This window comes from Talpa occidentalis, unplaced genomic scaffold, assembly GCF_014898055.3.
Source record: "Talpa occidentalis isolate TD23 unplaced genomic scaffold, MPIMG_talOcc4v2.1 talOcc4.6, whole genome shotgun sequence".
Classification (NCBI taxonomy): Eukaryota; Metazoa; Chordata; class Mammalia; order Eulipotyphla; family Talpidae; genus Talpa; species Talpa occidentalis.
Genome location: NW_023604972.1, coordinates 86,144,711 through 86,169,965, shown reverse-complemented (window position 1 = coordinate 86,169,965; position 25,255 = coordinate 86,144,711). Strand labels below are relative to the sequence as shown.

Genomic DNA, 25,255 nt, shown 5'->3' with positions numbered 1-25,255 from the left:
AAATGAAGGAGACTATCCTTCCACCTATATTTTTGATGATCACAGAGTAACAATTCCACTAGAGCCAAGGCAAAGAAAGCATCATGAAGGTAACTGTGTCTGTTGTGAAAATGAGCAAGCTTTTTCTTTCCTCATGCGTGTAGCCCAGCTGAACCAAGCATTTCACAGGGCAGCATGACTATATAAATGGTGTCCCCACAAGGAACAACAGATTATCCTGGGCTGAAAGCCGATAAAACCAATGTTCTCAAAGAGTCATAAAACATGGTGATGGAAATATTTTATGAGGTCATTGTCCCTTCCTTCTGCCAACCAAGAAGAGCATTTCCCGTATGTCTCCTGGTGAATCTTGTCTAGTCATCCTTTGAATTGGAATAAAGAACATCATAGGACCTTCTTAGCTGGTATACTGAGCTACAAAGTTGTTATTTTGTAGTCTTAAATCCAACCATTTGCCTAGTTAAATTGAATTTCATTTTCAGGTTTTTGTTTTTTTTTTTTTTTTTTTTTTTTGCAGTAATTGAATTTGGTATTGGCAAAACACACAACAAGAGAATGAGAGGAAGGGGAAAGGAGTTGTTGCAGTCTACACAACAGTAAATGAGAGAAAACAGCCAGGAAGTGCAGGTTATTCAAATGTTCTCAAAATCTTTAGAGTTTAGAAAGCTTGACAGTTTGGGGACAGAATGGAAGGAGCTGCTGAACACACATTTTTGTGTAGCGAGTCTTCATACCAGGACCTCTCACCCCACTTTTCTGATTACGAGCCTAATGTGTGAAGAGAAAAATGTCCTGGACTCTTTCCTCTAATAAGTCAGATAGACGGAGTCAAGTCTTTCTCTAACTCCTACTATTTAGGTCCCTCTTTTTATTTGCTGAATGAGGACTGAAGCTGGAACAAGGAAGCTCCAGGGAACACAATGAGGAAAACCTATTCTGCTATTCTCTAATTTCTTGATGCCTTTAATAGCCATTCATGACAAGAACAGTGCATGAGTGCCATTTCATTAGCTGCTCAGAACTCTAGTACCAAACGACCATCCTTGATTTGCCCCTAATAACTGACCTCTTCTTGCTCATGTGAACCATTGTTTTATTTTCTCAATCCACACCCTGACTTTGTTATCTTGACCCAAGAAAATCTCTGATATAGTTCTAAAACAAGCCATAAAGCATTAGGAAACAATAATTCAAGAGAAGGAATAAAGACAAGAGCAGAAAAAAACATAGGACTCTAAGTCACTTCATTCACAGGAGATGAGTGGCCTCACACACAGATGCAAAACAAATTGCACATGGCATTTCAAAGGTATTGACAGGTTCTAGGCAGTAACTTCATTTAGGTAAGGGAAGGCCCCTTGCTTGTTTTGAGTTGCTTCCCTGGAAGAAAGTAAATCAGGTGCTCCTCTGCCCAAAGACTTCTTTGGAGTCACATCATGTATAGTACTTCTTGGCTCCTTATTCCAACATGGGGTAGAGTTGCTCGCTGAACTGCAAGAAGCTGAAGTCATAGTTATGAGGAAGCAGGTGCTGGAAGCCTCTAGGGAAAGCCAAAAGGTCGATGTTACCCTTTCAAAAGAGGTGACTATGATTTTTCTGAAACTTTTTGAGGCCAGTGATTTTCATAATATGCCCAAATCAAAGGGTGTCTGAGACAAAGGGAACACACCTATTTTTTTTCCCTTTCTGTGATAAAGTATATTACTTAAATATCACAGAAAAATACAGCCCCTGCTCACACACAAAGTTTACAAAAAGAGCAGGGTTAGAGGCAAAATTATCATTTTCCTACTTCTCCCACTCAAGAGGTCTTGGATATAATGGATAATTATAAAAGAAAGTTGTTCTTACATTTGTTAAGTATGGGTCCTGTAGGCAGGAGGCACAGCGGGAGAGATTAGCATGGCAACAAGACGTATACTAGGTTGCAAAGATCTAAAGATAAAGACCACTCTAGGGTCTGCATGCTCCTAGGACCTTAGGAATCATCACAATCAACCTAGGGCAAGATTGTGAGGCTTGCTGGCCAATGCTGGAGCCCAGCTCCACCATTACCAAGTGATCACTGCTGGGGCCATGCACAGTGTAGAGGCAACACTCTGGAAGAGACATATGGCCAGGGAAGGAGGAGTGGGCAGGGTGGAGAGAAAAGGAAGTGCCTCTTCTTCCTCTGCTTTGGGAACACATATTCCCTGAGGCTCAGGGAACATGGGACTTTGCTCACATCTGTATATACTAATGACAGTGAGCTTGGCTACTTCTTAGAAGAAGAGCAAATGACTTTGAGAGTGCAAAGGAAGAGTAGGCATACCAAAGTCATTGACCACACATGAGGGAGTGGGTGAAGCCAGCTGTATTTTAGACTTGATAATTGTCTTGGAGAACTTTCCAATGTCTTTGGTTCAGCAAACCCCAAAACACATGTCACCAAGGAACTTCTTTATTTGCCTTTATTTTAAACCCTTGTGTATTTTTAGGACAATGGAACCCATATGTTCCTGTTCCATTTACACTTAACCCATTAAAGTGACATTCAGTGAGTGTTATTTGATGTCCACAGAGTCTTCTGTTACCATTTTATAAGCATTTTGAAGTATCTGCATTCGGAATCCAGGAGCTGGCTCAACCAGATCTGAACAGGACCCAGTTTGGCTTGAAATTTAAAACTCTGAAGGTTCTGTTGGATCTCATTTTTGGCAAAATCCCTTCTCCCATCCCAGCTCCATAGCCAAGAAGGCTGCTATAGCAAACCCAGCCGCAGAAGAAGGGTTAAAGGAAGTGTGTCAGAACACTTAATTGAAACAACAAACCCAAGAAATGTCTCAAACAAATGAAATATCCAAAGGGAAAATTTCACTTTAAAGTTAATCTTCACTTGCTTCCTTAAATGGCCACTCATGGAGTAACAGTCGGATTGAATCAGAAGAAGGAGAGCTTAATAACAATCATATTTGTTATGATGGGAAACTTAAGTGTCTTCCCTCATGTATGTTCCATAAAACATTATAAATTTCACTGAAGTAATCAAAGAAAAAGATGAAGTGTCGGTGGAATCTAAGCAATGAAAACTGGAGAAGAGTGTCATTGACAAGTCAAAACAATGCATAGTTTTCTAAAAGATTTAATGTGCACTGGACTAGACTAGAAAAGGGGAAACAGCGACTACTTGTGATTCAATGATGCGGAAAGAAATGGGTCCTTCCCTACCAGTACTTTTCTAGAAGTAAGAGACAATGGTCTGCAAATTGGGCATGATTTCTCATAGGGAGCTCACAGTTTCCTGGGGAAGAAAGAAAAATTAGATCAACCATCAGAGTGAATATCTGATTATAAATCACAGTGGGTATACTGAATAAAAAGAAGAGGGTGACATGGGAATGACAAAGAGGGAAGCACATTCAGTGTGGGGGGCTTAGGCAGGACTCTCTGAAGAAGAGATATTTTAAGAGGACACATGAAGAATGATTGAGAACAAATGAATAGTGGGCCAGGCCAAGAAAACAGTGGGCACAAATAGTCTGAGCTGGAAGTTAGTCAAAGAAGGAACTGGGAACTGAAGAGGAGGGGCAAAACTAGGTGGCTCTTGGCTTTACACATCCTTAAAGTTGATGTATTGATTGAATATCTAGCAGACTCAGTTTCTCCAAGCTACATTATTCACTAGGCTATGCTATTCTTGGTTGGTTTTCCCCTAGAAGCTCTGTGCCTTTGTTTTTCAAGGTTATATTTCATGTTTTTTGTTTTCTGTTTTTTGTGGTTTTTTTTGTCTCAGATCTCCTCATCCTCACAGACATTGTTCTCAAAGTGTGGGAGTCTCAGAACCAGTAGTATCTGCATCACCTTGAACTTAGGAGAAAGGATAAAAGGTATGGTGTGGGGGTGGTGGTGGCTGTACTTGACATTTGAAAGTTGGTCTGACTCTCACGGTAGCCTAGATTATTCTCCTATCGAACATAATCTCCTAGAACAGCAGCCCCATTCCACTTTATTCTGAGACTATGATAAAATGAGACAAAACGAGGCCACTTCATAATTTTATCCAAACACAGACATAAGCAAGGTCATTTTGCAGCTCACAAATTACTAAACACCCTTTTTGTTGATCAAAATGAGTGGTTGCTACTTCTCTATCAATTACAGCTTATCCTCTTGCAGTCTCTCCTCCTCATAGATAAAATTTATTGAGACATCCCTTGCCCCCTTTTCTGGCAGCATCTAATCTAGGGTCAACTCCCAGTTGCTTCAATCTCCCCTCAAATAACTCAACCAAAGACCAGGTCATATAGCAAGATCTTACTAACAACCTCTCACTGAGACACCCATGGTTCCCCAAAGTGTATGCTCTAGTGCCGCAGTGAATAAATCCAATTTGTTTAACTACAGGTACTTTCCAATGGCCTTTGTCAGGAGGGTATTGACACTTGGACCCTATCCCAGATCTACTGTGTCAGATACTAAGGGAGTGGTGTCTAGCACCCTGTATTTTAACACTCACCCCCTGAGATGCTGAAGTATGCGACAGTCTGTGAGCCACTGCTCCAAGGAAATGGTCCTGGCTGCCCATTAGAGTATGGATGCCTGAATTGTTCAGATTCAAATTCAATTGGTCTATAGTAGGATCTTGAAATCTGTTCATTTTTAAAAGTTCCCTTGATGAATCCATTGTGCAGCCAAAGTTGAAAACCACTTCCCAGTAACTGTGATGATGGCAGGTACATAACTGAAGATAATGTCTGTATTTGTAACACAATCCTACTAGTAATAGATACTGGCTGCAGTTGACAAGCAATTTCTGGGGGAACCAGTTGTAATTCTGCCCCTTGCTATTCATGACATACCGCTGTGTTCTGACAGGTAAGAGGGTGAGAATGTTTTTCTAGGGGGCTTTGCCTTTGCTTCTTGGTTTTATGTCAATAAACTTGCTAGTCAATCAAAATAGTCCATTATATGGACCATTGCTCAGTCACATACTCAGAATTTTATATATTTATTAGATATGTATATGTGTGTGCATACATATACATGATTACATTACACACACACACACACACACACTAATTTTTTAAGTTTCAACATCACCATAGTTAATGCTTACCTTGCACTTGACTATGTGCCACTTAGGTTAACAATCCTTAAAATTAATCCTAATGAGGTAGATACCATTATCATCCACATTTCATAGATGAGAAAGCTGAGGCTTGGTGAAGCTAATAGCCCAAGTCACACAGCTGGTGAGTTGATAGAGCCAGGTTTCAAATGCAAGCTGTTACACTCCAGAATCCACACCTGTAACCACCCTGTTCAGTTTCCTCATTCAGATGGCCACATTCCCCTCATCAGCTTTCCCTCTTGGGTCTCCATAATTTTCTTTGTCTTTGTTGACTCTCCTCTCTGCATGATGTTCCCAGGCTTTTGTGGGATAGGGGTGGAGGTGGGGAAAAAAGGAAAAAACTCTAGCATGCTGAGATGTCTGTCCTCTCAGGAACAAGAAACTCTTTCTCTATGCTTCCCCTTCCCCATCCCCCATCCCCACAGAAATACCCCCTTCTGTCCACAGCTGTAGCGTAAAGGGAAAGTGGTCTTGTTTCATATTCAAACAGTATGGCACACATTCAAACTGCTGTCCTGGTACAGAAGGTCTTTTCAACACTTTAAAATGTTTTAACTATTTCCTGCTCTGCAATTTGTGAGTTCTATTAATACCAAGGAATAATTTTGAATGAGACATGCACTTATTTACTCTTCACCACTCAGCTTTCTAGAACACAGTGTTTAGATTCATCATAACTCATTCATTATTAAACCCATTTGATCAGCTTCTGCTTTATATCTTTGCAGAAACAGTATTCCATCAGAATCACCAACTTACATAATCATAGCTGGAGAATTTGGTTTCCAAGGACATCATAACTCAGACTGAACCAAGCATTCAAACTTAGTAGCCCTGCTGCCATCTAAACTATAATAAGCTTCCTCATAGAGTAGTGGGGAAAATTAAGTGAGTTAATATATTCAAATTACTCAGAAAATTGCATGATGTACCACATTTCTGATTCTAATATTAATTTTCTTTCATATTTAAACATTTGTGAAATTTGAATGTGTCTTAGAAATGATAACTGACACTAAAATAATTGACTTTTGGTGCATCTTTTCATTTAAGATTTGATAGAAGGTGTTAGTAAATACTCAATAAAATGTTATGATTTCTCCTCCCATTCTTACTTTATAGCCCAAAATTGACAGTCCTCACTTAGTAACTGAGGATGAGAAATACACAGATCTATTCACTTGTGACATGGCTATTACTTTTTCCCATAAGCTGGGAGACTGAGTGTTCACTGGTCACTTCATCACCCTTGGGAGAGAAGGGAATTCTCATCCCAATACTGGAAGAACAGACATTGAGAGTAAGCCAGGAGCCACAGTTACTGTCTGTACTAGGCATACACCCTGCCCTCCAGCAGAGAAGACAATACAAAAAAAACAAGAAAGAATCTGACGGTCCACAACACCTCCTCTCCCTACAACTGTTATCAACATCTTGGCTTCCTCAAGGCGGGACAGGGCATTTCCCTTGCAACCTTAAAGAGTGACTTCACAAAGGTAAATGTTTTTCAGGTAGAGTGAGGAGAATGTTAACATTTATAACACATGTCAAAAACTCAACCAAAAACCCTGAGTAGACTTCTTTAAATTCCTCAAATTACCAGTTCAATTGTGAAACAGTATTTTCTTCAATTTGTCTCAATCTTCTCGCTTCAACCCATTCTCTCCAGAATGACTGGACACACACACCCTTTCTCCGTATCCTTTCCTTTTCTTACACAAAGACCTTTAGTTCTTTTTTGGTTTTCCAAATTATTTACATCATCACACCTAACTACTCTCTCCTACCTCCTTACCTCTTAACATTCACCTTCCTCAGTGCATCAGAAGATTCTAAATAGTTACTTTTCAACTGATACAAGTGTGTGTGTGTGAGTGAGAGAGAGAGAGAGAGAGAGAGAGAGAGAGAGAAAGAACATATGAGAAGCGAGAGAGCAAGTGAGCGAGCAAGAGAAATATAAGGTAGATACATGTAAAATGAGAGTAAGAGAAACCCTTGCCCTGATGCCAGAGAAAGTTCAAAGTACACCAGTCTTCTCTGCTTTGAGGGAAATCTGGAGACATTTTTAGCTGACACGACCAGAGAGAGCAAGTGATGTGCAAAAACACCTAGTGAGTAGTGAGTAGAGATGTAATAAACGTCGTACAGGACACAGGACAGACTCCACAAGAAAGAATTTTCTGGCCCCAGGTATCACTAGTCAGGTTGAGAAACCCTGAGTTACACATTTCAGAAATAGTGACAGGTGACTGAAGTTTGGGAGAAGGAGCAGGAAATTCCAAGCAAATGAGTGGGGAGAAGATTGCAGCCAAAAAAATATGTGACTGGAATTTTAGGAGATAACTTTGTCAAGAGTTTGAGAACAGCTTCCGCCATTGAGAGAGAATTAGTTTATCTCTATGCATGTAGTGAAAAGTCTTAAGAGAGTGTTGTTTCCACTAAAAAGTCAGAAAATTAACAAAATAATTATCACTTTAAGCCTACTAGAGAGCTGACATGCAAAGTGACCCGATGAACTAAAACTCAAAAATGAACAACCTCCTTCAGAGGGAGATGGGAACAGTGGAGGAGGAGGAAGCAGTTATAGACGTGGGTAAGAAGAAAACAGCTGAATTCCTGACTTCTTAGATACTCAGTGTGGGGTGAGGATGAGAAGTCAGAATCCTTTCAATTGTATGGGGGATGAAAGAGTTACTTGCTAACACTCTCACACTGCAAGTTACTCCAGGTTCATTCTGTATATTCCCAACTTCAACCATTTCTCGAAGGATTCCTATTTCCTTTTATTGGAGAATGGTATTGGGGGGCGAGGGGTGGGGAAAGGAGGGTATGGGGTAAAAATAAGGGGGTTGTAATTGTATGGGGAATACAAAAATAAAATTTAAACTAAAAATAAATAAATAAATAAATAAATAAAACTGCCCAAAAAAGAGATATAAAAATCAAAAACTTTTTATTCATAGATGACAAGATTTTCTATCCATAAAATCCAAAATAGCCTACATATTGTTAAAATTAATAAGAGCTCAGTATAGTCAGGATGCAAAAAAAATAGTATTTTCATATGCTAACAGCAAGCAAAACAATGTAAATCATATATCATAAAAAAAAGAGAGAGAGAAATCCAGAACTCAGCATTGGCCATCCTTATTAGTTTATACATTGTCATTATATTGTCCCTTAATTCCCTGAATTTGTTTATAATAATTGTTGGACAACTTTGCTAACGCCAGCATCTGACTGTTTTTTTCTAAGACCAACATTTTCCTGTTCCTTCTAATAATTCAGGTTTTTGTTGCTATTGAAAGTTGGATATTTTCAATGACATATTGCAGAAAATCTGGATTTCAACTTTCCCTGTGGGGAACTTTTTTAGCTCACCTGGATTTAATTTGTGGAATCTGTTTCTCCAATGATGGTAGTATCAATGTTTCTGTTCAGAATTTCATTGTTGTTATTTTAATTTTTTCACCTGTGAGGTTTGCTCCTGAGTCTGCATAGTGTCTCTTGAGATTGGTCAGTCAGCAATGGGGAGATGTTGTGATTAGACACCCATCCCTGGGGCACATCCCTCTGCTGATGGATCTCTGTGTGGGTTGGGAAGTTCATTGAAAGTTCAAGCTTTTGTGAAGTTGGCTTCAGCTTTTGGCTTCTTCCAGAATGTCTCTTGTGTCCCTTGCATGTCAGTAGTTAGAGATGTCTGAAGATGGGATATATGAAGAGCTTATACATATCCCACCTACAACTTTCTCTAGTATCTCTTCACTAAACTTCTAGCTGGCGCTCCATTCTCACCAAGTAAGACTGCAACCCTAGGCTAACAGAGCTGTGGATGTTCTCTAGTTCTCTGCAAGATGATGTGCTTTTGTGAATAAAACTCCCAGGTATAGATCTTCTCTACCTGCTCTAAATCATGTTAGTCAACAAAGTCTGTTGGCTTTAGTGGGCTACCTGGCCCTGATATCCATCCCCCAAGTAAGCTGGAACCATGCAGTAAATGGGTACAGCTCCAGTCAAGGAAGCTGCAGCTTTCCATTGTGCCAGAACTTTGTTATTTTTAATAGTTTTCAATTTTTTATTAGCCTTTGCTTTCATCAATTTTCAGAGTACTGAGCTTATTGTCTTTTTTGACAATCTGTCCAGTTTTCTGCTTTTTTTGAGGGAGATTTTAATCCTACTTCTTCACTTCTCTATACCCAGAAGTCTGTTTCCTCTGGTTTCCCAGTAATCTTTTTTTTTTTTTTTTAAAGAAAACAATTATAGTCATATTCAGCAGAGGAGTCCTGAAAGATATGGACTCAGCAAATGTACTGTCCTAGTAACACAAGACATAGGTGACCTGATTAACTGATATTTTACAATATCAGTGACTTCTACAGGGAATATATGAAAAGAGATAGTGGTTGTGTGAGAAATGTTGTCCATAATTTTTTTCAGCATCTCAATCTAGTGAGTAATTTCCCTGTTGTATCCCAGATGAACATCAAACAAGAAAAACCTGTTCACCTCCCCAGCTCACCATTAGTCCCTAAGCCCCCAATTAATTACTTCTTTTCATAATTGTGGAAAAGGGCAGCCTCAGTGGGTCTTGTATCTGGGTCAAAGAAAAGCCACAGAATGGATAGCTATGATCCTGTCCTCTAATGGGGAAATTCAGTGGTTCCAAGAGTTTTGAATTTCATAAACATGTTTTGTTTTGTTTTAGGATATCAGGGCAACTTTTACTTTGCCAAATAAAGACATTTTAAAAAACAAACGCGCTGGCCATCAACCATCACTATCATTACAAAATAGAAGGAAAGACATACTTTCACTTCCATAATAGGAAGGTTTTGATTGCTAATAATGCTGGTAATTTTTCCAACTTTTCTATATAAGACAGGATTTTTAAGCTGCAAGTACATCTCTAAGAGGGACATAAAAACACGCTTGTGGGTTATATAATCAGGGACAATGTCCAAGTATACCTCTAGATGAGTCCACTGGGGCCCTTCTGCATAGGTATTGCAGTTTGCATTGCAAACACTGGACATGTGATGACACCACCAAACCATCTGCCACAGCTCCGCTGAAGAATGGAATTTTGCCAGTTACACTTGTATTTCATCCCAGGTCCCTTAGAAAATAAGACCTAAAGCAGAGCTCACATGCTACTGCTTTTATGGGTGCAATCCTAGAGAAGCAAGACTAATGACAAAAGTGAAGAAAAAGTAGTACATGGTTGCACTGGCTCCCACTACACACACACACACCCGAGCCCAGTAGTTACTCAAGCACACAGCATATCTCTGCAGATGTTGTAAGCACCGGGTCTTGCAGAATTCCTTGTTAGAAGGGGACTTAGGTGACTGATCTGCTGGTTCTTTCTCTGCTAAAAGGTCATCCCATGATACACTGGGGTTGCACTGCCTATACTCTCTAGGCAACCATAGCAGAAGCAGGGTTTTCACGGTGCTGGTGAGTTTGGACAGCTGCATCCTCACGCTGCTGTAGCCCTCACCAAGGAGGGGGCAATGGAGGTCAGGCTGGTGCCAGGCAGACACCACTGGAGATGATGGAGAAAAACAGCAGGTGCTAGTAGACAAGGTGGAGATAGGGACTTTTTTTTTTACATTTTATAGATGACAGGATAAGAACCCAATATTAAAATATTGGTCACGTTGATACTCTGTGGAAGAACAAGGATTCAAGCCCAGGAGGTGTAACTTCAAGGTCGATCCTATTTCTAATTTCCCTCAGCTGCTTTTTGAAATGTAAAGGAATATACTCCAGGAATCTAGATACGTTTTGCAGTTCTGTTATGATTTTTCAGAATCAATTAAATAGGCCCAAGAGGGAAATAATCCTCTGAAATGCTCTTCCAGGAAACTACAGAATTCCTTCCTCCAATTTAGATCTGAGTGGTCTCAAACACCACTTTCCTTCTGACTTGCCCTTGATATATTGTTGTCCTTCATGTTCTCATCAACATTAATATGGAAACATTTACCAACCTCATAACCCAAAAATTCTCATTGACTCTATTTCCTAGTTCATTATGGCCCTTGCTCACATCTGACTCTATTGTAGTTTAGAATTGTTTGGGGTGTGCAAGTTTTACCTTATCAAGGAGATGGTATAGTCCTTGAGTGAGGGGATACACATTATTGTTACCCAATATTTGGGATTTAATCAATACTTTTTGAATGGACATTCAGAGCCTTTAATGAAAGGCAAGAAGCACTGGCCTCATGGAAGAACTACCTGTTGGCTCTTTTCCCAAGTCATGTGAAAATGGAATCATTTACCAGTAATACAAAGAGCTAGGAGGGTGACTAGTAAAAGAGAGTGCTAATAGTGCCTACTCAGGACTTAGAAAGAGCATTTTGGGTGCGGGTTATAGGAAGGTGGTTTGGCACTGCAAACAGATTTCTTTCAGCATAACTGCCCGTCTCTGGAGTGGGAAGGGTTGTGATTGATAAGTCTTTTCTAAAAACAAATTTATAATTAGATCACCTTAAACGTGCAAGTGGCTGCATCTGTGAAAAATGGAATCGATTTGAACCCTAGGTGTTGTAAGGGATTAATTGTTCTTGGTTTTGTACTTACTTTCTCTTGTACTTACTTTCTCCTTTCACTCATGTCAGTTCTTGACACTGCACATTATATAATAGCAATTCCCACTCTTACAGAGTCTTACCCCCCAAAAGTGTTTTCTTGAAAAATTAAGAAAAGCTGCTCCAGGGTAATGTTAATTTATGACACTTTGTTTGGTATTGTCCTGCATTCATGTGGAAGTACCGAGAATATTATGGAATAGAAGCAATGGCAGCCATTCAGTAAGGCCAAGGTTTTTGGACGGAATACACGGGGAGACACTTGGTAGTAGAAAAGGCAGTTTCAACATATCCATAAAAACCTCTCTCAGATCTACTACATACCACCTTTCAAAAGAAAAGATGTCAACAAAGCAAAACTAATAATTTTCATCAGTAAAGTTGAGGACTTTAAATATCTGTTTGAGGAGTCAAGACAGTTCAAGAGGAAAGAATAGTTTTTACAACAAATGGTGCTGGGACAACTAGGCATCCACATACAAAAGACTAAAACTAGACTTCTTCTAGGAAAAAACAGAAGGATAAACAGGAGTAAATCTTCATAAACTTGGGTTATACAAACCCTTCTTAGGTATGACACTATCAGCATACAACAAAAATGAGATAAATTGGATTATCTTAAAAATAATAATAATAAAAAAAACTTCTGTGCTCCAAAGATATCATTATTAAGAAAGTAAAAAATGCAGGGCCTCCCCTGGTGGTGCAGTGGTTGAGCGCTGGGCTGCGAAGCTGCCTACAGCCTCCACAGCACCGGTTCAATACCTGGCCGCCAGCGAGGGTCCCACATGGCATGCGGACCTCTCCTGCCGCACCCGCTACTCCCCTCAGCAGTGTATTTCGTCGGTCTGCCTGTTCTGTTCCCCGCTCTGGCTCTGGTGGATTCTCTCACCCTCCCACACTTCTGACTATGCCCAGTGCTTGTACAAATAAATAAATCTTTAAAAAAAAAAAAGAGTAAAAAATGGAGTGCAGAAAGAAAGCATTTGCAAATCACATACCTGATAAGAGACTTGCATTTAGAGTATGTATAGAATTATTAAAACTCAATGATTCAAAGTCAAATAAGCCAACTTAGAAATAGGTAAGGGATCTGAATAGAAATTTCACCAAAGAAGATATAACAAATGCTCAATAAGCACATGAAAAGATTCTCAACATAATTAGCCATTTGGAATATATAAATCAAAACCACAATAAGATGCTACTTCACACCCACCAAGATGACTAGAATCAGAACGTCAGATATTAACAGATTTTGGTGGGTTATGGAGAAATTAGAACTCTCATATATAGCTAATGGGAATGTAAAATGGTGCTTTGAAAAACATTGCGATAATTCCTCAAATCAAAGAATTAGCTCATAACACAAAAACTTTCCTGAGATATGTATCTAAGAGAAATGAATGTATGACCACCTAAAAATGTTCAGAGCAGCACTGTTCATCTAAGCAAAGGGTAGAAAAAACCCAAATGTCCATCAACTGATGAATGGATATATTAAAGACTGTAAATCTATACCATAGATTATTTAACAACAAAAGAAATGCTTCTCTGATACATGCTACAATATAAATGAATCTTGAAAATATACTAAGGAAACTAAAATAGACCACATATTATATGACTATATTTGACGTGTCCAGAAAAGATATAGTCAAAGAGACAAAAAGTAAAATAGCATTTGACTAGGACTAGGGGGCAGGGTAGATAACCATGAGGAGAGATTGCTCATGGCTATGGGTTTTTGGGGAAGGGGTAATGAATGTTCTAGAATTAGAGTGTGGTGAGGGGTTGCAAAACTTTTAGTATATTAATATACTAAAAACTACTGAACTGTATACTTTAAGTGGGTCAATTGAATGGCAAGCAAATTATATTCAAGAAAGCTGCTAAAATATCTATTTTATATATTTAACATATAACTATATATTGCATATTATATATTATACATAGACTATTATTATAAATATAAGATATATAAAACATACATATTTGTATATTTTAATATTGTATACTTTAATATTGTAGCTGCAGATTTTTATTTTTCTCTCATCATTTATATTGATGTAACAGTGGTTTACAGCATTATATAAATGGATATACAGCAGTATAGCTCATTATCTGTATATTCTACTTCATAATCACCACCAAAAGTCTGGTTTCCATTCATTACCATACAACTGACATTCTTCATCCATTTTATCCACTCCCAAGCTCTTTCCCTCTATTAACTTCCAATTTGGTCACTGAATCTAAAAATTTGTTTTGGTTTTTATTTGTTCATTTGCTTTGTTTCTTCTACATATGAATGAAATCATACAATATTTGTGTTTCTCCTGATTTATTTCATTTAGCATAATTCCCTCAAGGCCCACTCATGTTGTCACAAATGGCAGAGCTCATCTTTTTTTATAGTTGAATAGTATTCCACTGTGTGTGTGTGTGTGTGTGTGTGTATTCATGTATATCACATCTTTCTTATGCATTCATCTATTCATGGACACTTAGTTTCTTTTCAGATCTTGGCTATTATAAATTATGCTATGGTAAGCATTGGGATACATGTCTTTTGAAATTAGTGTTTTTGCCTAATCTTCACATAAATAGTCAGAAGTAGAATACTTGGATCATAAAATAATTGTAGTGCTAATTTTTTGGAAAAATTCCCATACCATTTTCCACAGTGTCTGCACCAATGACATTCCCACCACCAGTGCAAAAGGGGTCACTTTTTGCTACATATTTGACAAAGTGTTTTATTCGCCTTTTTGATAACAGTCATTCTGACAGGAATGAGGAGGTATCTTATTGTGATTTTGATTTGTATTTTCCTAATAAGTCATCATGAACATCTTTTCATGTGCCTGTTAGCCATCTGTCTTCTCTCATAGATGTTTAAACATACTATGTTTCACAATAGCATAAGATATATCTATTTCAAAGCAAAATATTCTGATACGAATATTCTAAGAAAGCACTTTAGTGTTGTAAAGTAATGAATATAATTTCTGGGAGGAGTAACACTTCAAGAAGCTATTTATTTGGTTATTGTTTGTTTGCTCCATTATCTTGAGAATCCAAATGTTGGGAAGGAGATTTTCATAAAGCTCTGTCTACTTACATATAAGACTTAGACTTACAGTTTATTGTTCACAGGCATAGGTAAGAACTGTGTCTGATATATATGGACCCAAAACAAGTCATGTATTTGATATTTAAATAATTTTTTAAAATTAACTCAATTCCCCAATTCTAACCCTTCAACCACATTCATAATTCCTGGCAAAATTTTAAAATGAACATATCTTCTAGAAAGCAATTGGAATATATGTTGCAAGAACAAATATTTGAAGGGGAGGAATACCAAGATGTATACACAAAAAAATTCACAGCAGCATTATTTTCTAATAGTAAAAAATTGGATATTCACTAAATGTTCATCATTAAAGAATTGGCAAAGGATGAAACATATTGATGGAATATTAAATTCATGTTTGTGAATAATTTAATTTTTTGAAAATATGAGTTCCTAGAATGAAACAAAGGCTAAAATATTACATAAACTGCACAAGCTCAATTTTGTAAAATATATGCAGATAGTTATTCAAATGCAAAATATAGTGGAAGAAATATTAATATGCAACTCCTTTTATTGCTTACTAGTATGAAAATAGATAAATAGACCAATCTAAAGATCAATATTTTAGAAAAATTAATATACAGGAAAGCTGACATTTAAAATCAGTGATTGAAGGGATAGATTGGATCACACAGAGCATGAGAATGTTAGTTATCTCACTATGCACAAAAATAAATTCCTTCCTCATACCCTATATCCATGTAAATTCCAGCTAAATTAAGTATTTAAAGGTCTAAAAGGTTACTTAGACACTTTAAGAAACAGAGGAATTTAAAATGACTCCAAGTAGAAACCATAGAAGGAAGGATTGATAAATCTGACTACATAAAATTTTAAAACCGTATCTTCTGACAAATAAACAAAATAAAAAGAAAATAGCTAAAAATAAAGTTTCAAAACCTTATCACTGGTAAAGTGCTAATGTCTTAATAGGAGAACTGTGAAAAACTAAGAGAATAAATATTGAGGGAACATATATGAAGCTCCATTGCGGGAAATAAAACAGCATACAAAATGAACCCCACATTTAAAACTTTGCATTCCAATCAAGATGGGGTATATAAGGGGTATCAATGTTACCCAGCAATTGTAAAGAAATATAAAACTGAATATATGTAACAAAAGTTTTCAAGCATTGGTTAACATATGGCACAGAGCTGTAATGTTGAGAGAAAGGAAACAAACAGAAGATGACCTAAATGTTTACCTGGGCTTCTTGCCTGAAGGCCCTTTTCAAACTGTGACACAAGGAAGTGGAACCCAAACTGAGAACAATGATCTCATTCAGCTTCAGAAAAAACAGAAATCACAGTTTGTTGCAGACAAGGTGCCTGCAATTTCTGGGGCAAGATATTGGCAGCGAGGGAACTTCTCAGGGAAACAATCTGCCAGGGAGGTAACTGAATCTTTGGATGAGTGTAAGGCAGACATGCACAGGCTGAGTTTGCATGGATCCAGAAAGACATTATTGGGGGACTATACGTTGAACAGAGACACAAAAGGTCACAGTAGCCTGGGAAATGTTTACATTTCAAACATTCAGAAAACAGAGATCTCACTAAATATCCTGCTTAGTTGTGATCTCAAGAAAACCATGCTTTAGAATTTACTCAAACCTTAAAGTAAAGGCAACTCTAAACAGCCTTAAAAAACCCTTAAAAACAAACCTCAGTGGAATCTTCCAATAAACTAGATGCTTGCCAGAAAAATGCTTAATATCTTTAAAGAAAAACAACAATATCTAGACTCTGTCCACAATATCCACTCACAAGCAGGTAGGAGAGTTGCACCTGGAGGACACCAGAGGCCATCCCCCACTCTCCAGCCTAGTAATGGAGAGGAGAGGTGCAGGCCTTTGAGGCGTGGGGGGAAGCAGCAATATCCCCTGGAACTCCAGAGGTTTCTGCTTGCCAACAAGGCCACTTTCTTCACAGCAAATTTCCTTGCTCCTACCCTCTAACTTCACCAAGCTCATTGTGATAGATGCCTTCTCACTGTGAATATTCTCCTGAAAACCTGATGTCCAACAACAGAAGAGTAACAGGTTTGGTGTCCCATTCCAACAGTTTCCCTCTGGTTAAACATTTCCCCCAATAAACAATTTTACATCTCAAAAAATAACAACAAACACTTACCGTTGTCCACCTCCAGAAATGTCACATTCGTTTTCTTTGATTTCCACTGGCAGCTGTGGTAATTAATTCCAGCAGTGCTGAAGTAAGCAGTCAGTCTGCCTTTTTAGGATTCACCTGGTTGCCTTGTTAGATTCTCCTTCATCTTCTACCACTCATCTAGGCAAGACATAAAGAATGGACATATCCATAAATATAGCTGAGTGCCAGCATTCAAAAAAGATAAACACATGCAATTTGCAGCAACATGGATGGAGCTGGAAGGGATCATGCTCAGCGAAATAAGCCAGGAATAGCAGGAATCTAGAAAACTTAAATAAGGGACTAGGAAAAAGAATAACTATAAGAAAGAAAATATCAAAATCAACAAACAACTATGAACCAGAGACACTCTATGGGGGGTGAGAGGTGGGGAAAGGAGGGATTGGGGTCAAAATAAGGAGGTTGTAATTGTATGGGGAATATAAAAATAAAATTTAAATAAAAAATATTTCAAGAAAAAAATAAGGGAAATAAAAGAATAGTTCATCATATACAAAAAAAAAATATAGCTGAGTGCATGATAGTGGGATGTATGTGTGAGTATATGTGTGTACACGGAGGTTTCTAAGTGGTAGTCCAGCATCTTACAGTAAAAAAGTTACTAAACTTTTTTATAAAAGCAGGAAAATGTGATTATATTCACAAGGAAAAACAATAATTAGAAATAGACTCAGACATAACACAGGTTGAAAATCGGCAGACAAGAATTTTAAATAGCTATTATGAATGTGGAATAATACAGATGGAATATCTTGGTCAAAAACAAATAGAGAGAAAGTATATAAAAGCACTGAATATAGACTGCACTTATGAAGAAATATAAAAACCAAAAAGAAAAATGTCCGAATGAGTGTAACAGCAGATTGAGAACTACTGGAGAAAAGATGAATGAACATGAAGACCGGGCAATAAAAACTATCCAAATAATGAGTGGAAAGCACAGAGAATAAGAAATGAACAAAACTTTAGTGACTTGTAGTATAATGAACTACATGTGGAATCCCACAAGGAGAGATTGGGACAGAAATAAATACGGGGGTGGGGGGAATTATAGACAATTTCTCCATGAACCTGGTAAAGAAATGCTTACATCTAAAAAGCTCAGCAAACCTCAAAAAGAAAGAACTCACTAAAAGCTGAACTTAGACATATCATTGTCAAATTGCTACATATTAAAAAACCCAAAGGGGAAAAATTATATACATTACACACAGCTTCATGTGTAGGCACATAATGATAACCATAACAACTAACTTCCCCTCTTCTTTGTCTGCCATATCAAATCTGTTTTTAAGCCATTTTAGTTTAGAATTGTCCACTTTATTTTTTCTTTCTATAGGTTCTATTTCCTATTTACTGACTCAATCTTAGCATATTTTCCTTCAACTCAGAATATATTTTAACAATTGCTTTGAGGTCTTTGCCATATTCAACCTCTGGATCTACATAGTCAGGTTCTACTGATTTCTCTCCCTCTCCCCATCCCACTCCAGAGAACGATATACTTTTTACATATCTGATAATTTTCTATTGAAAATTGCACATTGTGGTTAAGAAGTATATATTCTATAACCTATTTTGCTATTCTGGGTTTTTTTCTTTTTAATTTCAATAAGTAGTGAACTTCTTGAATTCAAACCATAAAATCTTTCCATCTTGTTATACAGCCACTGATAATTCTTAGTATTTGGGGGAAGAAGAGGGAGGGTCTGGGTTTGATGAAGGTCTTTTCTGCATCAGTAAAGATCAGCAGTGGGTCAATTTGGGCAGAGGTTATATTCTGCTACGTTAAGCCTACACAGTTTTCTACCTTTTGCTGTCTAAACTGTATGTGGGTTAAGGAATGCAATAAAAGTTACAATTTCAAAATTCTCCCAGCACTTTCCACTTTTCTAGAAATCACTGAGCTCTTCCACATATATTGGATGAAATTATATACACACACATACACAAATATATGTACGTACACATATATTCACACATCCACGTACATACACACAGGTACATAAAATCTCTAAGAATGTATGGAGACTTAATTGTTAATTTCCTACTTAGGCCTTCTCTGCCTCCATCTAACTTCCAGATCTCCTTCTTAAATTTCAAACTCCCTACCACCTGTCTTAAATCTGCCTCTTCCAGCTGGTAAAACTGTAGGTTTTCAACACCCAAGCTGAAGTGAGAGGGGATCAAAATTCCCCCAGAAAAGAAGGCCACTAATTGCCATTCTTACCCAATGTGATCGCAGTTTTTCAGGAATAAACACTTCAAGCTCTTATTTAGCTTTGGTCATTTTCCAGTACCTGAAATGTTTGCTTTACACAATCTTTTATGTTTTAGTCTTGTTTTCTCATCCAACAATATTTCACCATTATTGGAAGCAAAGTTTCTGTATAAGTAGTTTTGTTAATTGGACTCTAGACGTTTCTCCTAAGGACATAAATGAAAAAACTGACAAGGAAAAATTTTTTAAGTGAAAAAAACCTTTGTAACCTTGGGTACTAATGTGACATCAAAAACATGAATATGGACATGAAGGAAAAAATCATTACAATGGATTTTCTCAAGTTAAAACTTTTCAGTCCACATCACTAATAAAATGAAGAGACAACCATACACTAGAAAAATATGTGTAAATCACATATGTCATAAAATCTAAAATCAGAAATACTCTTAATATACTTATTAGAAGACAAATAACTTCATTATAAGGAAGCTAAAAGATTGCAAATCAAAATCAACAAGTAACTATAAACCAGAAACACACTATGGGGGCGAGGGGTAGGCAAAGAGGGATTAGGGTCAAAATAAGGGGGGTGGGAATTGTATGGGGAATATAACCAAAATGAAAATGCATACATTGTGCAATAATGAAAAATGATGTAAAAATATATAAAAGACTGCAAGACATTCACCAAAGAAGACATATGAACATATGATCAACATTATTAGTCAGCAGAGAAATGCAAATTAAAACCTCAACTAGAACCCAATGCATTCATACTAAATAACTACAATAAAAAAATAACGTGACAATATCAAGTGTTGGAGAGATGTGGAATCACTGGAACCCTTAATGCATTTCTGGTAGGAATATACACTGGTGTAGCTACAGTAAGTTTGGCAGATTCTTAAACTTTAAATATATATGTCATATAACCCAATAATTCTACTCCTAAGTCTTTAACGAAGAGCAATAACAACACACAGCTATCCAAAATCTTGTGCATAAATGTTTCTCAGAGCTAAATTACAGTAGCATCAAACTGGAAGCAATCCAAATTAAGAAATATGGTAACAATGTCATACTATTTATCATTAAAAACTGAACAAAGGATACACGTTATATCAATAAACCTGAAAAATAGTATTTAAGGTTGAATAAGCCAAAATCAGACAAAACAAACAAGCTGAGCATAGATCTGAGCATTCAGCAGGGGAGCGGGAGGGAAGAACACAAGGGACTGTGGTGATGGAGCACTGTGCTTTAGTGGTGGGAGAACTATGGGAACTACACCAGAGGAGAGAAATGCTGCCCCCAAATTAACAAAGACATAGAAAATAAATTTAATAACTAAAATAAGCCAGAATCAAAAGAATACATATTACATTATTCCACTTTAATGAAATTTCTAGAAAATGTGAATATATTATATAGAGAAAGCAGTCAGTGGTTACCTGCATTGACTGCAAATGGGCATGAGGGAACTCGATGAGTTGATAAAACTTTTTAAAGTTGTATTGTGAGGTCAGCACACACTCTAAATTTACTAAGAATTACTGGATTGCACATGTGCATTGAGTGAATTTTATGGTATAAACAGTATGCCCCAATAAAGCTATTTTTAAAACATCTGCATTTATTTCATAGATGAACTAAAACAATTCAGGATTCAGAGATGCTGTGCAGAGTTAGTTTTTGTCCACAGGGACATCAATTAGAGGGAAGCTTCAAAATGTTGGTGCTCCTCCCATCCATGAGAAATGACTGAAATAAAAATTATGTGGATACACTGGAAGACAGTTGTTGTTTAATAAATGCAATTGAAAATCAACTCATACCTTTTAATAATAATTTGCTCTTTTTATAAACTAAGTTTCCTTTTCCTTGTTGGAAAAGTTTCTTTAAAAGTCAAATTAAGGGCCTCCCCGGTGGCGCAGCGGTTGAGCGCTGGCTTGCGAACCTGCCCGCAGCCTCTGCGGCACCGGTTCGATCCCCGGCTGCCCCCCGGCCACCAGAGGAGGGTCCCACATGGCGCGCAGACCCCTCCTGCGGCCCGCTGCTCCCCTCAGCAGTGTACTTCGGTCCTTCTGCCTGCTCTGCTCCCTGCTCTGGCTCTGGTGAATTCTCTCGCCCTCCCGCGCTTCAGACTGTACCCAGTGCATGTATAAACAAAACAAGCAAATAAATAAATACATAAATAAATAAACATGCCTCTATAAAATTAAAAAAAAAAAAAAGTCAAATTAAAATGTTTTTGATTTTATAATACACTTAAAGAATAAAGAATCTTAAAAGAATGCTGTGGGATTTTTTCCATTACTTTAAAGTGACACATGTAATAAAAAATTGAAAAGAGCACATTTTAAAGGTAAGACTTTTATTTTACTCTCACTTATTCTTTACTTACTCCAAATATGTCTGTTTATATTTTCTATATTTTCTCCGACTTTTCAGAACTGTTTTCAGTTTATTGAACCTTTACTTTTTGATTGGGAACATTTTTTTAACTATGGTATCAAGGTTCTGCAGAGTCACAGAACCAATAGGATACTTATTATTGATAAGGAATTGGTTCATACCATTATGGAGACTGATAAATCCCATAATCCACCATCAGCAATCTAGAGACAGAAGAAAGTCAGTGGTATAACTTCAGTGTGAGTGTAGAGGCCTGAGAACCAGAGTTGCAATGTTGTAAATTCCAGATCAGAGATAGGAGAAAACTGATAATTCCAGCTCAAGCAGGCAGGAAGGGGTGAGTCTCCCTCCCCCCACCTTTATCAGGCCCCAATGGAATGTGTGATGCCCCCCACAGGGAGGTCAGTGTATTCCACTCAGTCTACTGATTTAAATGTTAATGTCTTCTGGAAACACCTTCACAGACATGACCAGAAATTATGATTAATCCGACATCTGGGCATCCTGTGATTCACTCAAGTCACCACACAAAACGAACCATTACCTTGTATTAGGCCTCCCCTCATTGAGGAAACAACATTCATTCTAACAGTTCGGTTCCCTCTTCTTTGAGGATCTGGCTCTACAGCTACTTTTTGCTGGCTTTGTTTTTGTGACCACCGCCCCACTGAAGACTTGGCATCCCCACTCCATATTCCAGTGTTCTTATTTGTAAAATGCTGGATATATGTGTCTACATATCTCATATGAGTATAAATGAATATCTCATAATGTTACTTTGAAGTTCTGAAATAAAATATTTAAAGCATACAGCGCATTCTTGACCCTCAATAAAAATGGACTTCCTTTGCCTTTTCAACAAATGTTTATGGAAAGAATAAATGTTGAAGATGGCCATTTGTAATAAAATATCTCTGTGGAAATACTATTGAATGAAAATTATTAGATTTTAGGCCTCTCTATAAAGTCTATTTTAATCCACAGTATTGTACTGTGGTTCTAAATCTGGGTCTATGTAGTGCCAACTATACACAATAGCATATATGATCCATTGGGAGCCCAGAATGTGACTCACATTTGGAAGTGACTATTTTTATGCATATAAATAATCTAACAGATTTTCAAATTTAAATATAGCAAGGAATAGGATACAAAATGTTCATAAACTTTAAGATAAGTTATAAATCTGCAGAAAGATTTCACAGAGGGAAGGGTTTGAAGAAATGAAGGAATTACCCAGCTTCTGCCCTCTGATGGACACTTAGCAAAGAAATCTAATCTCTCGCAGTTTCAGGAAGGTAGGTACACAATGGTATTTAGAACCAACCTACTAAGTTTAATATTGTTTTGAGACAACAGAGCTTTGCATATTGTGACAGAGAGGTTAGTCTATACCACTGCCATTATACTCTGCTGTCCTTTCACTGGCTGTGACACACCTTGACTTGTCTGTCTCAAACAGCAGGGAAAGAAACCAAAATTAGAGTTTCAAGCAGAACAAAATTGTTCTCGAGTGAGGATCCAGGGTGGTAGGAGGCCTTGACCTATACCCAAAGTGATAGCCGAAGTCTTCAGCTGCAGGAAGTCACCAGGGATGAAGGACCTGCAGCTTCAAGGAGAGCCCACTAGTGCTCTGCCACCACACTCATGGGGCAGTAAGGGAAAAACAGAGGGCTGTGGGAAACCATTTCAAGGAGGATGAGTGGCTGAATTGCTTGACAAGATTCTGGTGGCATTGGGGGTAAAGAATCATACAAAAGGGGAATGAGTGTCTAGTTAAAGAGACTGTTGAGAATGATCAATTTTAAAAAGGGATGCCCTGATAGCCACATCTGGGGACTCTCTGTATACATGTGACCTGTGAAAAGACAGAATACGTAATAGGTGCAAATATACAGTGTACTGATGGAAGAGGGGGCCTTTGAACCAAATGGGATGTTAATAGCTCTGCTACAAAGAATAAAGATTATAACACCAAGCTGACCATTTTTAAATGAAATAGGACACCTCTAGGATGGACTTCCAAAAGGAGAGTGTTCATTGTAACATAGTAAAGGGAGGAATAAAAACAAACCACATAAATACTAAATGTAGTCAGAATCATTCAGAGCAAGGATGGCCTTTCGAAATGTAATCATCTCAGAATTTATCATGGTGCTGGGAAGGAGCTCACCCAATACATGCAACCCTTTTCTTTAGCTGAGGAAGGTACTCAGCTGAAAATAGAGGTGTGGGCTGGAGTAAGGGCTTTGTCCTGAGGTGTGGCCAAGTCAGGCAAGGGCCTATTTGGCCCTCCTGAAGGCTCACCACCCATGCTCTGTCCCTCCCCTCTCCAGAGAGCTTTCTGAGGCATCAGAGGCTGGACTGACAAAAAAGGTGGTGGAAGCCCTGGGTGCTTCTCCCCTCTCAGGATTAATCAGGCTTTCATTCTACCTGTCTTTAGTGTATCTCTCTCTCTCTCTGCTACAACTCTATAAAACACAAAGAAGACCAATGAATATTACTAACACATACAGAAATAGTCCCTGAGGAGACAGGCAGAAGATTTTGGGTTATATTGCTGGAGGAGAAGAAAACTCCCTATAATTGTCTCTATCAAAGAGGATAAAATGTCAGCAATTTAGCAATTAGGGTAAGAGTTAATAAATCAAAGTATCAGGCTGTAGAACCAAAGCAGCATATATGTTGTGTCTTCAGATCCTTCATTTGATGAAATGGAGCCTCAGAAGGTATCAGTCACTAACTCACCTAACAAGAGAGAAACAGGGGAAAAAAATCTCAGGACTCCTAACCCCTCACCCTCTGCTTTCCCCCTTTTATGCCACTGCAAGCAATGTGCCAGGAAAAAATGAACAAACACAGGCCTAAAAAGATTTAGAAAATTGTCCAAAGTCCCCAGTGGGTAAGAGATGAATCAGTGTAAGACAAACTTCTACATTCCCTTGTCAGTCTGGTCATTAAATCATTCTTCTGCTCTGGAACTGGTAAAATCTGGACTTTTCCAAACATGTAAAGCCAAAAGCTATCAATCTGTCTAGAACAAGATTTCTCTGTCTACTGGGAATTTTAACAAAGATGCCCAAGGTCTCCCTCTGATTTTGCTCAAAACCTGCCCCTTAAACCACATGTTCTACTTTGAAAAAACGGTATCATTCTGACGGGATCCTATTTTGCCTGCATTTTCTTTTTTAGGTTACTGAGAATTCAAGCTTTCCATAGGCTCATTTGTACTCAGCACTGGCAAGGAAACAGTAACATTTGATTTGACTTTTGTTTCTGCTCCCTGTAATTTGAGATGACAGGCCCAAGTTATCTTCCTTTCCATAGGTCCTTTGGTTGTTCAGCAAGAAGAGCATGCTGCTTGACAGCCCTCTGGCTTGCACCTGGGAGTCTCCACACAGAGGTAAGGACAATGGCAGGGCCTTTCCCCATGAGGTAATTGGAACATCCTTCCAGCGCCCTGGTGTGAAGGCCCCTGGCATAGAGTTACACATCAGGATGGTGCAAATCTGTCTCCTTTTTTTGTCTTTTCATTTCTCTCCCTGTCTATCCCACCACCGTCTTCCGCAATAGCGAATATGATCTGAATGTTTT

The 25,255-nt window shown here is 37.9% G+C and overlaps 1 protein-coding gene across 1 annotated transcript in view; it reads right to left on the bottom strand.

The window, feature by feature from the left end:
- PIK3R1 (phosphoinositide-3-kinase regulatory subunit 1) overlaps positions 1–25,255 on the bottom strand; it is a 470,555-nt gene that overhangs the window by 315,485 nt on the left and 129,815 nt on the right. The window contains exon 3 of the mRNA XM_054688102.1: positions 16,984–17,139. The gene's annotated coding sequence lies outside the window, so the exon portion shown is untranslated. The remainder of the gene's footprint in view (positions 1–16,983; positions 17,140–25,255) is intronic.